A 7,500-nucleotide genomic window follows, 5' to 3' on the forward strand; every position below is an offset into this window, starting at 1 on the left:
TCCGCAGTGCAACAAAAGCAGGTACCTCTGATTCGTTATGGGCTACTGTGGTCATCGATCGTTCAGTAATATTTTGCTGCTCCCCCTCCGTAATCAGTTGGGGTGTCTCAGCCCTGGGTAACTCAGCAGAATTGTTGGAAGGAACAACCGTCGGGCTTGGTAAGATCTCCACCCTTCCTCCCGTGGTATCCAAATTCACTGCTGATGGCTGGTCTGGATTTCTGATGTTCACACTTTGAACTCGGTGCAACAGCCTATGGTGGTTTTCGCGACAACCATTTACTGCACAAACTCTGCTTCGACGACAAAAGCTTCCTAGGTGACCAGAATTCAAGCACCGATAGCATAACTTGAGTTGTTTTGCCGTTTCCCAGCGACTAGGGACAGTCATCTTCTTGTACAACTCGCAGTTCCAAACGCCACGTTGTTTGCTACAAACGGGACATTGTCGCTGCTTGCGACTGGCGATCGAAGGTTCTGCAAAAAACTTGTTTATCTTGTGTTGACCTGGAGGGCGCCAGTCTCCCTTGGTAAGACCTCTGATGGTTTCATGTGCAGTGGTATGAAACTGTGATTCTTGTATGACCCACTCTCGCAGAGTTTCCACAGATTCGATCTTAAAATTCTCGTAGACCCAGCGATGATAGGGTGTATGCATTGGCTCCGTCATTTTGTTTTGCAGTTTTAAGTATAGGGACCCATCTCCAAGCTCTGCAGATCTTCCTGCCTCCTTAAGGTTAATAACTGCAATGTCCAACAGATCTGCAAAGTCTTCCAAATCCTTTGAGTTTTCAGGTCGAAGGGGTTTAAAATTTTCCAATTCTTCTAGTTTAATGGCAATTTGACGCTGTTGGCCGCCAAACTTACGATCTAGTCTCTCTTTTGCAGCTTTGTATGCGTATCCTGAATGTCCTAAGTTCTCGATAGTCTTCAGGGCCTCTCCCGATAAGTACTGCCGTAACTGAAGGAGTTTATATTCTGGCGTTCCGGGTGCTTTGTCAATGCAGGCAATGAATGCTGCTTTCCAGCTCTCATAAGTCTTCTTATTTCCCGAAAATACTGGTATAGCGACGCATTTAAGTTGAGTCCACATGTCACAACCAATGGTCACCGCGGGAGTTTCAGCTGAACCTTTACCAGGGAAGTCCATCTGTACTGGAGTAAACTGTCGGGGTTTTAAATCCTCCTGAAGTAAATCATTGTTTGGCCATTCGTAGTAATCTCGAAGTTCTCTTGAATCTGGGTGTGGCTTGTGCAAGTCGCGTTTCCACTCGCGTGAGTCTTGAACGTTTCGAGAAACTGGGCGTGGGTGGAATTCCATTTCTTGACACCGAGCACTCTCTGCTTCACCTAACAAAGATTCCGAAGTCGATAATTCCGATTTTGTTTTATCCAAATATTCTTGCGCTCTGTTCTGAGCTTCGGTGAATTCGCTTTCTAGCTGTTCCATTTCTTTGCCGACTTTCTTTCGATTATATCGATCTCCTCGATGCGAATATTCCTCTGAAAGATTTTCCATAATTCGCAAAGCCACCTCTAACACCAAATCAAGACTTTCAGATCCATTCCTCACTTCGTTACGTCTTGGCGGATGATCATCATCGATTAATGATAACAGCTTTCGTCTGACTCGAGTGAAGTTTGTTTTCGCCTTACATTTCTCTTCTTTGAACGTGTTCAAGTGGTCCTCAGAATCGTCTGCAGGCTCTTCCATTTGGTCGTCGATCATTTTGTTAGAACACCGAACATAAACCTCGCTCTGCTACCAAATTTTCTGACGATTTCTTACTTATTATTCACTTTTACCTAATCCTAAACTATAACAAAGCTATCTTTACAAACGAAACGAAATGAAACGAACTTAAACTTATAAAAACTCGATATAATACTGACGAAAACTAACTTACGAAACGACGAGAAACAAAAATGACTGGTTTGAATAAATATTTGTCGGCTTTTATCAGGGATGCTCCCATCTGGGACACCTATGTGAGAAAGAAAAAGAAATCCGATTTTCCCAGTGGGGACGACACCCATGTGGCAAAATCAACACGTCCGATAAAAACAATAACTCTTATTTGTCTCTTTACAACAATCTCCGTGTCAGCAATAATCAATTTTGACGGCCTAGCAAAGTTTTTCTTTTCGATAATATTGTATTGATTCCATTCCAAGTTGCCTTTGCTTTGCCATCGTTATCCTCGAAGTAAGAATGATAGTAATCCTTCTTTCTGGCCTTAATAGAATGGTTGACGCGGATACTTAAGTCATCTGTACTCCGCTCATTTCAACTTATCATTAGTGACGGTTGCGACTCGCTTTATTTTATCTCTTTCCCATATCAATTGTTTCATTTCAGGGGTGGGCCAGGGAGCCTTGGAGTTTCTAACTCTCCTTTATTTGACTGGTGCCTGAAGGCTGGCTACTTTTAAGAATGATTGTTTCCACAACTTCCATGCCCTTATGGGATTATCTATTAAATTTTGCGCTATTACGTTCCAAGGAACTAGCACCATGTCACTCATAAAGTGATCCGGCACAAAATGTTTGTGGATTTGCGTTCGTTGACAGTTTTACCTTTTTGCTGCGTTTCTTTTGCTCCTCTGTTTGGATTTCACAGTGTTAGCAGTTACCCAGGTGCATTTCTTTCTTGTTATGCACTGGTGATATAATAGCATTCACACCTTCAAATATTTGATCATGCAAATTTGGAGAAATCGTGCGGAAATATTTTTCTCCATTGGAGTTTTGGAGTTCGTTGTTGATAAGTCGTATAGCTGTTAAAAGGCTCTTGTTCTCGTCGCGAAGCTAATTTGCTTCCTGTTCCAAATTGATGTGGCGGGACTTCAAATCCTGCAATTTCTGTTGAAAATCTTTGTTCTCATTCTGTAGAGACATGACCAGCTCATTTGCATAAGACTCGCTCGCTTCGATTGTAAGTTTTTTAATTTCAAAGTGGCAAACTTCTTTAACTTTAGCCTCAATAAAAGAAGATAGATTAATTTCAACTATGAGCTTATTATTAGAACACGACCAAGCCGTTTCTCGTTTATCCACTTGAGCGTTCGAATTGCTCCTCTCAATCGGCTCCTCACATGGTCTTGAGATTGAATGGCGACTAGAAGTCGATCAATTAATTCGCTTTAATTTCCGCCTCTTTTTAGTCCATGCCTATTCAGTTCTGCTTTAAACTCGTCCGTCTTAAGCGAAGAGACATATGTTGCCGGATCAGGAGTATCTTTCTCAGGGAAAGCACTCTGTTGCTGGGGGTTTTCGGCTTCAAAGCTCCTAAATACACTTTCGTCCGCCATGACATTCATTTCTGAATATGCTTCGAGTGGTTTCCTCCTGGCACTTTGGTTTTCCACATTTCATCAACAGTCTCTTTTTTTCCACATTATCCATCTATAAAAAATCAACATTTTGGTTTATTTGATCTGCTTCAAAGTTGATTCGTGTTCTCCCTGATTAATAGGACAGTTGAGTCAGCAATATAACCTTGGAATGAAATGTTTACTTTCTAATGAAACACAAAAACTTGGTTTTATCGATCATTCATGGCAAATTTTGGCATTGTGGACTGTTCTGGTTTAAGTAGGAGATGGGGAAGCTTTATTATCTGTGTAACAATGGTGACCAAGACAGGATGAAGTGTGAGAACGGATCCCCCATACATGGCCCTCTTCCACTGATAACGTGTCTTTGAACAAATAATCTACTCCTAGAGCGGTTTTCAATTGAGTGTCGAAAATAATTGCTTTAGTTTTAAATTACTTCACTCAGTGATTGGTTCAAAATTCTCGCACCATTTTTTCAACCAATCAGAAGTGAAACCAACACATTTTCCCGCGGTTTTGTGTCGGCTACGTGAAATAACTTTGAGTTTTGATTGATTTGCTGGATTGTCTCCGTCCTTTTTGATTGGCCAAAGTAATTACTTTAGTTTTGGTTTTACGACACTCGATTAAAACTCGTTCTAAACCGTTATAATTACTAGACTAGTAGAGCTCCAACAATTAATTCAGAGATCATTAGCTTGCTTCATAGAATATTTCTTCACCTTTGATTTAAACATGCTCATGTCATCCAAACGTCTGGCAGTTCATTCCAGAGTCCTGGGGCTATAACGGAAAGGGCCCTGAGTCCATATGTCTATACATGTAGATTGTAGGGTACTTAAATAAAAATAATTCTTGGCAGAAAGGTCGTTATTAATTGACGTAGAGTCTTGTCTGACTTTACACTTTGGCTGTTAGGTCTGGAGAGCCCTACGTTTGATGATGGACACAGGACTTCATGTCAAAGGAAAACGACGTGACTGGGCGAAGAATTTGTTCGCTCAATATGCTTGGGACACAAGTGATGTAGCTGACAAAGAAATCACCCGTTACCTTAGCGTTCCGGGACAGGCTGTCACATACATGCTGGGACAACTAGTAATCATGAAATTAAAGAAAGAAGCTGAGGACGAACTGAAGGACAATTTTAATATAAAGGACTTCCATTACCAGGTAAATCGGCACCATAGAGTTACGGCAGGCTCGTGATGATGCATGCCAGTAAAGCGATTTGGAGTGTCAGTGCTTTAGTATTTGCTATCAAGAAAGCTTGTTCCAAAATTATGCTTCCTCCACACTCCCACTCGTCCTCCAAACTTTGTTTTCGCCCCAGATTTTCCAAAATCTTTGCTGGAACGGCAACGTTTGATAAGTAGACTAGAGCGTGTTTTCACGCACGTGATCAGTAACCTTATTTTTCCACCGAAACAAAGTAAAACATTTGCATGAGAATAGAGCTCAATTCCCGGAGGATTAGTTGGGTACACCAATATGACTGCCGTGACGTCACGTGAAAACACTCTATATTGACAGTAGCTTTGTCTGCAACTTTCGACCAAGTTTCAACGCAGTCACCGTGCATCTAGGCTACGTGAGGCCGTTATTGCAAATGAAAGTAACGATGGCCCTGTCGTAACGCTCAAGCCTCCCACCTCTGCGGACTCGGGATCGCATTTTGAGTTCGTATGTAAGCCGAGCTTCAGTCGACCACAATCTTACTCCGAAGATTTTTCTCCGGGCACTCCGGTCTTCCTCCCTCGGCAAAATCGACTCAGCTTATTCCATCTGGCTGTGGTAATGTGCTCCAGGGTCATTGATGGGTCGTGCTCAGTTGCGCCTTTAGCAATTCAGTCTCTGACTGCGAGAAAGTGCGATTAGCACTTATTATTATTATTATTATTATTATTATTATTATTATTATTATTATTATTATTATTGTTGTTATTATTATTATTATTTTAGAAGAAATATAAGCGATATTAAAAATAGAACGACCTTTCGATGACTTCATGTCATTATTATCAAGTTCGAAGTACATGATAAATTTGATTGAATATATAGTAGTAGTAGTAGTAGTAGCAGTAGTAGTAGTAGTAGTAGTAGTAGTAGTAGTAGTAGTAGTAGTAGTAGTAGTGTGAAAATATGTAAGGAATTGAAAAGGGTATTCAAGTATTCAGATGTTATGTAAAACGTTTGGCGCGAATTGAATCCGATTGCATCTCGTAGATTAGACCCTCCCCTAACTGATCAACATTGCGTTGTCTACAAATTTTCATGTGATCTGTGTGATACAGATTATGTCGGATACACATCCCGACACCTCTTTCAACGCATCGCCGAACATAAAAATTATTCTTTTGTTAAATGCTTGATAGAAGAACACAGGCAGCAACCAACTAATTTGCAAGACCAATTTACAGTTGTAAAGAAATGCCGCACAAAGTTTAACTGTCTAATCTACGAGATGCTGTTCATCAGGAACATAAAACCAAAATTTAACACGCAATCAGATTCAATTCGCGCCAAACTTTTTACTTAACAATTGAATACTTTAATACCCTTTTCAATTCCTAACATATTTTCGCACTACTACTACTTTATATTCAATCAATTCTATCATGTTCTTCGAACTTGATAATGATGACATGGAGTCATCGAAACGTCGTTCTATTTTTACATCGCCTATATTTATTCTAAAGTGCTTCACGAAACCTTTTATCATCAGAAATTATTATTATTATTATTATTATTATTATTACGTGACGTTTACTGTGACGTCAGGTAAGCTTCATATTCGTATATGTTTAGACCGTAAAGGAATAGTTCACAATCACACACGAAGTTTGACACCAAAAAGGAGTGCACTTAACCCAACCCAATGCCTCTGCAAACAACAAGAATCAATGCCAAACAGAACTGGCATTTTTATTTAACCTGAAATGTTAAGGGGTGAAAGGTGTTTCAGCCACCGTACAAAGCAGTCCAGTAAAATCAAATCAAAGGCTTTATATGGGCCCTTACTTATCACTTATCTCTCCCCCCCCCCCCTCCCATCTCCCCCCACCCCACACCCATTTCCCTTTCTTATTACTTGAGTAGTCGAGTAATTTTACTGCTATTTTATGTTCAGTCGATGTCAAGACACGATTTCTGAAGATACCTGTTCTGTTGAGCATTACTGAATTCAAGTTTGCTTTGTATAGATTCTGCGACAAGGGCCCTCACCTCTCAGTTACATCGAGGACAGTATTAGGAAGTACATCTCTTGCGCAAAGGATAAAAACCAAAAAGGCTGCGATGAGGTCTTGGAGCCACCAAACCCTGCATCTGTTGCAACTGGGAATCAATTTAGCAATGTGTTTAATGACGCTGGAATTTCTCCTTGGGTCGTATAACACAGAACGTTACCATCAAACATGTAACTTGCATGATTCGTCTTGCCATTTTGCCGGCGTATTATTAGCTGCACATCATTAAGCCGCGGCTACACGAGCGATTTTTTGCTCGCGCTGGTGATGCGATTTTCTCAAACTTTGTCGCATCGCCAGCGCGAGATGAAAACCGTACGTGTAGCCACCTTTGAACTGGCGACGCGACAGGTGAAAAAGTCTCGAAAAAAAATTCACCAGAGTTGAAACTTTGGCGACAAAATCGCAGAGATATTTGCACGTGTAGCGACCCTGCAACTTTTTGCCCGCTCTTGCAACGCGACTAAAGACTATTTAGCCAATAAAATTATCTAGGAATGTCTATTTATAGTGCCCAGCGCTCTTGAAGTCTGCGATTTGCGCGGCCTTCAATTTGTCGCCCAAATTTTTCGTAAGTGTAGCCACCCTGGCGCGCAGGCGACGCGACAAAATCTGAAAAAAATCGCATCACCGGCGCGAGACAAAAATCGCTCGTGTAGCCGCGGCTTTAGCTGCACATCACATTAGCTATTTTTAGCTGCACATCACAAAATTTCCCTGCTAGCAAAGGTTTCCTTTGTGTTCACTAGGTTGACGAAAATGGAAAAAAAAAGACCTCTGCCATGAGTCAAAACTCACTTTGATCCAACCGCCCTTCACAACCTTGGTCGGCACTAACCGAATGCCCCACGATATGTTTGCTGACTGTGACTATAGCCTGCTGTGCCCCCGCATTCCTTTACAGTAATGTCATT

The 7,500-nt window shown here is 41.2% G+C and overlaps 1 pseudogene; it reads left to right on the plus strand.

Moving 5' to 3' along the window:
- Nucleotides 1–7,500, plus strand: part of LOC138030964 (uncharacterized) — a 34,705-nt pseudogene that overhangs the window by 26,880 nt on the left and 325 nt on the right.

Source organism: Montipora capricornis, chromosome 13 (genome assembly GCF_036669925.1).
Source record: "Montipora capricornis isolate CH-2021 chromosome 13, ASM3666992v2, whole genome shotgun sequence".
Lineage (NCBI taxonomy): Eukaryota > Metazoa > Cnidaria > Anthozoa > Scleractinia > Acroporidae > Montipora > Montipora capricornis.